General features: G+C 37.5%; 1 protein-coding gene across 2 annotated transcripts in view; it reads right to left on the reverse strand.

The window, feature by feature from the left end:
• The window catches only part of LOC129770781 (protein boule), a 111,595-nt gene extending 102,576 nt beyond the window's left edge, over positions 1-9,019 (reverse strand). Inside the window, exon 1 of one of the 2 annotated variants that reach the window (XM_055773846.1) lies at positions 8,247-9,019. The gene's annotated coding sequence lies outside the window, so the exon portion shown is untranslated. The remainder of the gene's footprint in view (positions 1-8,246) is intronic. The other variant, XM_055773850.1, reaches the window with a different exon arrangement.
• Positions 9,020-9,936: the final 917 nt, after the last annotated feature.

Consider the following 9,936-nt stretch of genomic DNA (forward strand, 5'->3'; position numbering starts at 1 on the left):
CCCATCGGCTTCTCCGAGGCCCATACTAGACACCGAGACGATCGAGCAGGCATACGCGTTCCGTTCATTGGCAATGTATGCGCGATGGTTGGGTTTATGCCTTATAATAGCTTTGTTTTACAGTCGGAAGTTGGACAGGTCCAGTGTATGTAGTATGTACTGAGCTGCTGCTACTCACTGGGGCTCTGACACACAAACACACACGGGCGCGTGGCACAATACTCCACAATACAGAGCAGTAGCGGCAGACAGCCATTCGTCCATCTGTCCAGACTGAGCGGCTGTATATTTACATTAGAGAAAAACAGCTTTCGTATTTGCGTTTCTCCGCAAATCGCGCGAATGCAGCCTCGAAAGCAGCAAAAAAAAGCTCAAGCTAAACTAAACACAATGAGTTGAAGGTAGCTTTTTTATGTGCACATATTTGGTGCTCTCTTGTTCTCTTGAAGAGAGGAACCACTTTTTGAATAGGAAAAAGAAGTGTTGTCAGCATTTTGATCGATTTTATCAAATGTTATTTCACATGCTGTTTAATACAGCTCTTCTTACCAGAGTCTTAATTCATTTATCATTGAACTAGCCGTATATTTTACACTACATATCATAACGTTAAAATCATCTATTTTTTTTAGTCTCCGAAGATATATCAGAACTCGGTTGGAATGAAGTATATAATGTAGGATATAATAACTATCTTCGTTTATAAGACTAACCATTTGAACTTCATTGGTTTGTTCAGGCGCTAAACGTTATTCATGCCTTTGAGATTCAATAGTTGAGAAAACTATTTAAAAATCTGAAGAAATCCATACAAATTTAAAATGTTTTTGTAGTTTTATGGAGAATGGAACGCATTTTTTCAAAAAAAAAAACATTTAATCTATGAATAAACTCATTTTTATCTATGTGGGATATAGAAATAATATAATTTCTTTAGCTGGACGTATTGTGGATTGGATTGAACAGAAAAAGAAACCGACAATAGATGAAATATTATTAATTCGTATGATCAACGAAAATGTCCTTGATCTTTTCTGTTCCAATATTTCGAATGGTGCGTTAAATACCCGCTGACCTACTCTCTCTTTAATATGATGTTGGTATCGAACCTGGAGTTATAGCCCTTAAAACGACAATCCTATAGATATCCAAAACCAATACCTACGATTTTCTTTTCTGCCTTGCTCCACAAAGTTATGTTAAATCCCACTGCCAAATTTGTTTTCAAATATCTTTGAATAGTATAATTAACGCCATCTCTACCATTGCATAAATTGGAATTTGTATCCTTTGGATACATTACTACAACAAGAAATCCACTTAGCATTGAAGATCATATCTGCGATTCATTATTAAAAAATAAATGTTTAAAACCTCAAATTTATAGCTATTCAGCGCCAGCACTTACATGCGGAAACTATTATAATTAAAATAACATTACAAATCAGGCAATTATAATAATACTATATTATAAATTCAAAAAATTGATCAAATCAGCGACTATGTAACTATTTTGTTTACTTTTTAACAGAAACTGTTAATATACCATTCAAGGATTATCTTCGCTTTCATGCACTTTTGATGATAAACAGGAAAACAAAAGTATTATATTTCAATTCACCGTAATATTCACTGCTTTAAGCTTCAAGAATGAACATGATTATCTCGTTAACGACCAGCTGTTAGAACAATCGAACAACAACTTTTATAATTTTTAATGTCTTGGAAATCATATGGAAATATTTTTAACCAAATGATGACTAAACATATAGCTATCACTTATCATCAATATCATTTAATTTTTTATAAAATCAAATATTTATTAATATTTATACGTTACGTAGAGGCATTTAACGTTAAATAGGAGCATTTTCACGTATTCGAACAGCACTTTATGAACATCCCAAAATTATTGAAAATGAGTTGTAGTTGAAGAAAGTAAGTTTGGATGGATGCTTTTAGAAAAATCCGTTGAATGAGAGGTAAAAGAATAAATTAAATCATCACTATTTGGTAATTCCATGGAAGTTTCAAGAGAACCCGCTCAAAATTAAAAATGTTCAATAACTCTGTGATCGCTAGGATCAATAAACAGACGAAACTTTATCATCGAATGTAATCCTCTAGCACATCCGAAGGCGTTCACAATAAACCACTCAACAAACTGTATTACGAGAAACTGACGCATGCCAGTGTAATGATTCATAATATGATTTCTTTTTGGTTTATATGTATATACATAATTTTATAATTTTTAAAAATTTTATGAAGCTTTGTGATGTTTCTAGTTTGTATCGACGAGTCGCAGACGATTGATGCTATGGAAAATAACATTGGCCATGTAAGCACTGATATATGACTTCCATTGCGGTAAAGTGATCGAGTATTCGATTTCGCTATTGGATCGATCTCCGAGACAGCATATCGAAAGAAATAGCAAAGAATGTGCGTCTAAAATACATCCCCTAAAACAGTTCGAACCAAAGTTTCGTGGCTTTATTCGACCGTAACTAAAAAAGGTTATATAATTCTAAGAAAAAATTCGAGGGGTTGTATCCGAGACACGATCGCTTAGGACGTAGGACTACCCAATCTTTTTGACGTAGAACTACGTCTTTCATTAAGGGTGCCAAATCAGAAAACAGGTCACGTTTTTATGAAATAAAGTTAACGTTAATAACTATTTATGCCGCGAAAGGATTTTGGCATTTGCATACTAAACGAATCGGAAATTCCGTAAGATTTGTTTAATATGCTATACATTAGAATTCCCTGGTTTGTAAATGGTTAAAAATCATGAAAACTTTTAGCGTTTTCATTTTCCCATACATTTGTTCTGTACATTTGTGTGCTTTCCCGAACAGAGCAGTCAGTAACGAGCAACTTATCGACGACCAACGGAGGGGAAGTCGTAGGATTTCAAATCTCCGTGAACAAAGAAAAGTAGAAGAATGAAGGGGAATTTTTGCTTAGAGTATAAACAGTGGATCTCGCTGAGGCAAACTTTCATTCGGCATCGGACTGTTGAGCAATCCAGTTCACTTTGCTTTCGCTGCGCTTCGATCTAAGATTGGCTGTTTTCATTAGCCACAAAACAGGCGCTATTTCGCGCCAAGTTACTCGCGCTATATGCGTCTCAATTTGCGCCTTGCCTTACCCAGGCAGCAACCAAATCAAGCTCTCCCCGTTGGTGGTGAAGGCGGTCGCTCTTGACAAACTCATCAGTGAATTCGCATCGAAGGGTGTTACAGCAGGGTACAAGCTGTGTGGCATAATTCAGTATTTTTCCAAGCAGTTAACATTGTTTGTTTTCCGTCATCATAAGGGCTTCGTTGGTGCCTTTGAGGATGCATCAATGCATTAAACTGACGTTATGGCGAAGCAGACGTTAAGATTGTGCGCCAAAGCGTTATAGAATGATATCCGAAGATATAAACAATCGACTTATATAAAATAACAGCGTAGCTCTACGTCAACAATGCGGTCGTATCTTGGACACAACCTCCTGTAATTTTTTTAACATTGTTGGTTATTTGCGAATACGTCGAAAGTTAATAAATAACTCTTTAGTAAAATGTTCCGGGGACCCTGAAAACGTTTAATGGCTTGCGTGGTTTTGTAGAGTAATTTCGTGAAGCAACGATTTTTTCTTGCCTTTGCAGGAATAAAACAGTGATTGGTCATATATCGCAATTTGTTTCTTTATATCAATGTAGGCATTGCACTGAGTATTTAACGAGAGGCATCTTCCGTGCATTGCCATTCAACGAGCATCAAGTACGCGTCTAACAGATGCACGCAGTTGCAGCGATAAACTTCAAGTGAAATATTCGCTAGCGTTCACAGCTCGAAAGGAAACATAAAACACAAAACGAGCAGAATAAGCGACCTTTGTTGTTTCGGGCACAGAAAGATTCTTAGAAATTTCCTCAGAGGAGATGCAATACTTATACGCTAGCGACATCTTACTTCGCAAATATTCCCTTTTCGCTATCCCCCTTCGTTGTTTCTACTATTCTTCTTCTTCTTTTCCTTTATTTACGGAGACTTTAAATCCAACGATTCGTCTCCGACTGTTTCTATTCTAGCGGCTGCATTAGTTGCTCTGTTCGGGTAGGCACACAAATGGACAGAACAAATGTATGGGGAAATGGGAATGCTTCCAATTTTCATCAATTTAAACCATATACAGAATATAGGATTGTAATGTCTAGCATATCAAACAAATCTTAGAAAGTTTCCGATTCGATTGGTTCGCAAATCGTTAAAATCCGTTCGCAGCAAAAATAGTTATTAACGTTAACTTTATTTCATAAAAACGTGACCTGTCTTCTGATTTGGCACTCTTAATGTAAGACGTAGTCCTACGTCAAAAATTAGGACATGACTTCATTACAAATTTACAGTACAGTACTCGTTCGCTTACTGGGTTTAAAGTTCAACGCAATTATCGAATTTTACTCGCCAACTGGGGTGCAAAACGGCAAAAGCAGAACATCGAATTGAATATGACGCCTATTATTGATACATAAATAGGCTGCAGCCTAATTAACGTACAGCCTGTTAAAAAGCAGTCCAGTTAACCCTTCATAAGGCCGCGGTAACTATATTTCCACCCACAAAAAAATATTTATTCGCCGCTCTTGGAATATTTTTTCAATATTTTGACGTAGGACTACGTCTTTCATTTCTATACCGGGGTGTAAAATCAATGTTTCGAAAACGAAAGCGTTACGCCGGAGACCGAGATTTTGAGCGTTAATAGCTCCTAAACAACTGAACGAAATGGTATGATAAACACTTCATTCAAAAGATAAAATGTCTACGCGTTCTATACTTGTTACTTTTTGATCCAAAAACTTGTTTCAATAGTCTTAAAATTGATTTCAAAACAGGCTATTGAAATCACCAATCGGTAAAAAAGCGAGCGCCGCTCGGATATCCACTCAGTTCTAATTGAACAGCGATTGGAGCATGTTGTCGCTGTTGTGGTGAAGCTCTTCGTTTATCATGAAAGCGCGGATGAACGGTGTCACCAAGAGCCTGTTTGTGCACCTTAGGCCAGACGTGAATCCATCAGGAGGAGAGTGATGCCACAAACGGTTCCCCGGGATGATCTCGAAGCAGCCGCTACACACACACACACATACACGCGCGGAATTCTTTCCGTTTGGATGCCATTCAGCATCGAGAAAGATCCGGAAAATAATCTGCCAGTTCCTCTGGGAATTTAAAAATACATTCATGTGAAAGAGTTTATTTGAATGTTTTCTATCCATGTAACACTGTGACCAAATATTATACATTTGGTTTTGTGATTTTTCAATCAATTGCAATTAACAGGATAGCTTCTGAAGATTATTCTTCCGCATCAGTAGGATATTTTCGTATACAATATTGGATGCATAAAACCTTGTACCTCCAACGTAATGCTCTCGTTTTCGAAATCCCCGAAATATTCATTTATCCATTCATTCAGAATGGATTCAGATTCAACTTCCAACAAAGGATCACTGAATCAACGATAGTCCTACGTAACCATTGCGGTTATACCATAGATATAACCCACTTTCTGTTTTTTGCTTAACGAAAGACTTCTGAAGGTATGTGGCAATGCTTCAATTTTTTGACGTAGAACTACGTCTTTCATTGAGGGTGCCAAATTAGAAAACAGGTCACGTTTTTATTAAATGAAGTTAACGTTAATAACTATTTTTGCCGCGAACGGATTTTGGCGATTTACATACCAAACGAATCGGAAATTCTCTAAGATTTGTTTGATATGCTATACATTACAATCCCATAGTCTGTATATGGTTTAAATTGATGAAAATTGGAAGCATTCCCATTTCCTTATACATTTGTTCTGTCCATTTATGTGCGTTCCCGAACAGAGCTGTCAGTAACGAGCAACGAAGAGGAAATCGTAAGATGTAAAGTTTCCGTGAACAAAGGAAAAGAAGAAGAACGAAGGGGAATATTGCCTAGAGTATAAACAGTGGATCTCACTGAGGCAAACTTTCATTCTTCGTGAGGAAATCGACTGAACAACATTGTTGCTACGCGATCTGGACGTTGAGGGATCGAATGCCTTTCTCATGGCAATGGGGGTGGAGGAGTAATATTATGGATAATGTAAAGTTTTCCAAGGGCCTTTTTGAAGGTTAGAGACGAATGAACTGAAGAAGTTCAAGTCTCAAGCAAGGCAGTAAGCCAAACTTTCAGTATCGTTCTGTATTCAAAGCAATAAATATCGCTTGTTCTTCCTTGTTTTGCGTCATCACATGTCTTCGTTTCGGATTGAGCTGTGGACGCGACCAAATTACTCATTCCTTGATGTCTCTGGCATTGAAATCATTGCATCAATCTGATGCCATTGCATTAAGGTTCTGAGCTACACAATTTTGTGGAGATTCATCAAGCTAGGCTATCGTCAGCTCACCAAGAAAATAGATGTTCTGGAATTTTGTCAGTGATTTGATTTCGCATGACGGTAGGAAAAATCTCTCCACAGAGGATGCCAGCTAATCTAATCTAGACTGGCAATATAAGCAGAAAGGGCGCAAAACGGAGATAAATGTATGTATATTTAGTTGCTTCAAGCCATCGATATATGGATATTTGTGTGCGTACGTGCGTGCTTCGTAACCCGTACGTAAAAATAGTGCATCTTCGCTACGCTGAAACCCCATTTGTACCTGCTCTCGTGTACACTGGTGGCCCTGTAACGATGCAACAATCGCCTAATTTTTTATGCTATGATTGACGCTTGTTTGGTGTTGCAAATTATGCAGTCGTAATGATAAATATAAACAAGGAGGGAAAACAGCGGGAGGGAAATATTTACGCTAGGGTATTAGTAATGAATCTATGCTGAGGCAAATATTCAGCCTTTTTACAAGCAGTTAACATTGTTTGTTTCCTGTCATAAATGCATTGAACTGGCGCTATGGTGAAGCAGGTGTTAAGGTTGTGCATCAAATAATTATTTGGGGAATACCAAGTTATTCAATAAGTTATATTGAGTTATTAATTTATTTGGGCTCCCGTGCCAGTCGCAAAACTGCTTTCAACTAGGATTGCATTTGCGCTAATCTTGATTATAATGAAGCAGTGCTACTCTTTTCGAGGTTGTTGAGATTAACAGATAGAGTTTATTTCATTTATTTAGTCACCAAGAGAGTAAATTTCGTTCTGGAATTTTGTATGTGATTTGGTTTCGCTTGCCAGTAGCAAAACTTTCTCCACTAAGAATGACAGCTGCGCTTATCTCAGGCATGCATTGTTCTGCGAGCATAAGAATGAACCATCAAACAATTATCGTCAAATGATTCTACAATAAAAATCATTTCAGGGCGACCAAACCGGTAGAATGCTTATTTTAAATTTTTTTGTAGCATTATAAAATAACATCCGCAGTCATAAACAAGCGACTTGAATTAAACCACAGCGTAGTTCTACGTCAACAATGCGGTCGTGTCTTGAACCTCGTATATTTTTTTAGGGCTGTTCAAAATGTACGATATTAATTTGAGAGGTATTTTTATGTAGGAAAACCAGTAAAAGCAATAAAATAAATGTATGTATATATAAAAACTTTTTTTTTTCTGTACTAGAAATATTGTTTTAATTTTTGCATAACCAAAGGCGCAATAAGGCGAGCTTACAATGCAGCATCAGTATTTTGGGGTTAACGGGAATTGGCAAACATATTGCCACTAATTTTTTAAACTGTTTCAATAGTTTATTTTTATCAAAAGTAAATATGTGTTCTCCCTCATATAAGGATTATATTCTGCTTAGTGCTTAGTTTCCACAGCCTTATAAAGAGTTAAGGAGGCCCAACTAGCAAACGACTACTGTATTCAAATGACATAAAATAAATGGCAGACGTCGAAGAATTCTAAAAAATAGAATGCAAACTTTGTAAGTTCGCAAAAAATTAAACAGTTGCCATCACTGCCCACTGTCCCAGAGAGAGGGAGAGTGAGCGCGCAGAATATATGGACTCAGGTTTTTTTTACAAACTAAACACGATAGGCCAATTAAATGTGTAAGTGCGTCTCTCGTACTTTCTGTGTGTCGCGCTGCTTTTGGTGCTAAGGCGAACCAACTGCCGCAGTATGGGTGTGTAAGAAAAATTATCAACTCGATGCAGATTTTTTCACATTTAAATTTTCACCGACTTTATCAACGGAGTCACAAATTTTTCATTCTTTGGAAAAGGAATATTGCGTTCGACTAACCTTACGTGAAAGGGACACCTGCAAATTATATTCTCCTGGGAGCAGCTGACAAGCAATCAATCCAATAACCGTGGGCGAAAATCACTGAAAACACTGCTTTTTGTACCAATTTTGTGCTGTTACTACGAGCCAATGAGCACAGTTTTGTTAGCTTTTGGATTCGGCACTCGTCGAAAACACAATGTAATTACAAGTATACTGGGAAAATTCTCTTGAATCCTTTTTTTTTCGATTTGCCTCAATATGTAGGCATAGGCACACAAAAGAAGACCGAATTGAAACCAAAATCAATCGAACCGAAAAATCTCTTCTGCTCTTGTTTCACTTTACTGCAGTTTTTTTTTCTTACTTCGTCGCACTTATTTTTCAGTGCACGCAAAAAAACCACTGCGAACACTAAATTTGCCGATTTAGCAAAATGACACAGGTGAGCGATTGACGCTAGAAAACACCAAATTCACACCAGAGGAAGGTAATTTTTCCACCGGATCGGAACTGCGCGGCGGAGAAAAACACCTTTCGATCAAATTATTTCACTACTGACGACCAGTCGACAGTGAGAAAAAGCTGTGTCCCGAAGGGAAGGCGACTTAAAAAATTAAACTGGTTTTCTTATTGTTTTCTGCAGCTCGCTCGCAGTTTTCTTTTCTTCTCCTTTGGCTTTTCTTCCATACACTTCTTTTTCTTCTACTCTGTGAATCTGTTCACTGCTATTCGAGGCGGTGATGTGCGACTGAACTAGACACGGCACTGACTGGTTGGTGTATGACAGCAGAGCGAGCGAAAATGTACACATACGCAAGAGAGCGCCGCCTCGGGTCGCCTGCAACGAAGCAACGGAAGAGAGAGCGAATTGTGCATTGTGTTCACGCTGTGATTCCATCGCTGAATTTACGCAAGATACAGTTTTGCGTGAGTGACTGAGTGTTCACCAGAGTTGCTTCACGGTCGGTTCGGTTACCGTAATTTTATCTTCAAATTCACAGAGAATTCCAATTGGAATTATGAAAATAAAAACGGGAAGTGGGTTATATCTATGGTACAACCGCAAGAGTGACGTAGGACTATCGTTGATTTAGTGATCATTTGTTTTTAGTTGCATCTGAATCAATTCTGAATGAATGAATAAATGAATATTTGGGGGACTTCGAAAATGAGAGCGTTACGTTGAAGGCACAATATTCAGCAAAAGAAGCGGTCACACGAAAGTTGTGTAATACATAATACATTGCTTGTATTGTGATATTCCAATAGACAAAATATCTGTTGCATCAAATCAGTCTACATAATTTTTGCGTTCGCTCATCCTTTCTCACAACACTCATTTCTCGTTTGTGAAATTATTGAGTAAACATCGTTTGCCAGTGCGCGTAGAGCGGGAATTCCTTCTTAAGATTCATTGCACCTCAAATAAATTACCGAAAGACGTGGTCTTACATTGTTACGCACTTGATTGAAAAATCACAAAACCAAATACTGCGACCAAATAGTATTATACGGATAGAAAACATAATAAACTCTTTCGTTTGAATATAATTTTCAATTCCAAGGGATATGGTAGATTATTTTTCAGCAACGATAACCTCTTTCCAGATTCTCCTCGATACTCGAAGCCCACCAGCGGTTAATGCTATATCGATAACCACCTGTTCATTGCACTTGATTGAAAAATCACAAAACCAAATGTATT

The sequence above is a fragment of the Toxorhynchites rutilus genome, chromosome 2 (assembly GCF_029784135.1).
Source record: "Toxorhynchites rutilus septentrionalis strain SRP chromosome 2, ASM2978413v1, whole genome shotgun sequence".
NCBI classification, from domain to species: domain Eukaryota; kingdom Metazoa; phylum Arthropoda; class Insecta; order Diptera; family Culicidae; genus Toxorhynchites; species Toxorhynchites rutilus.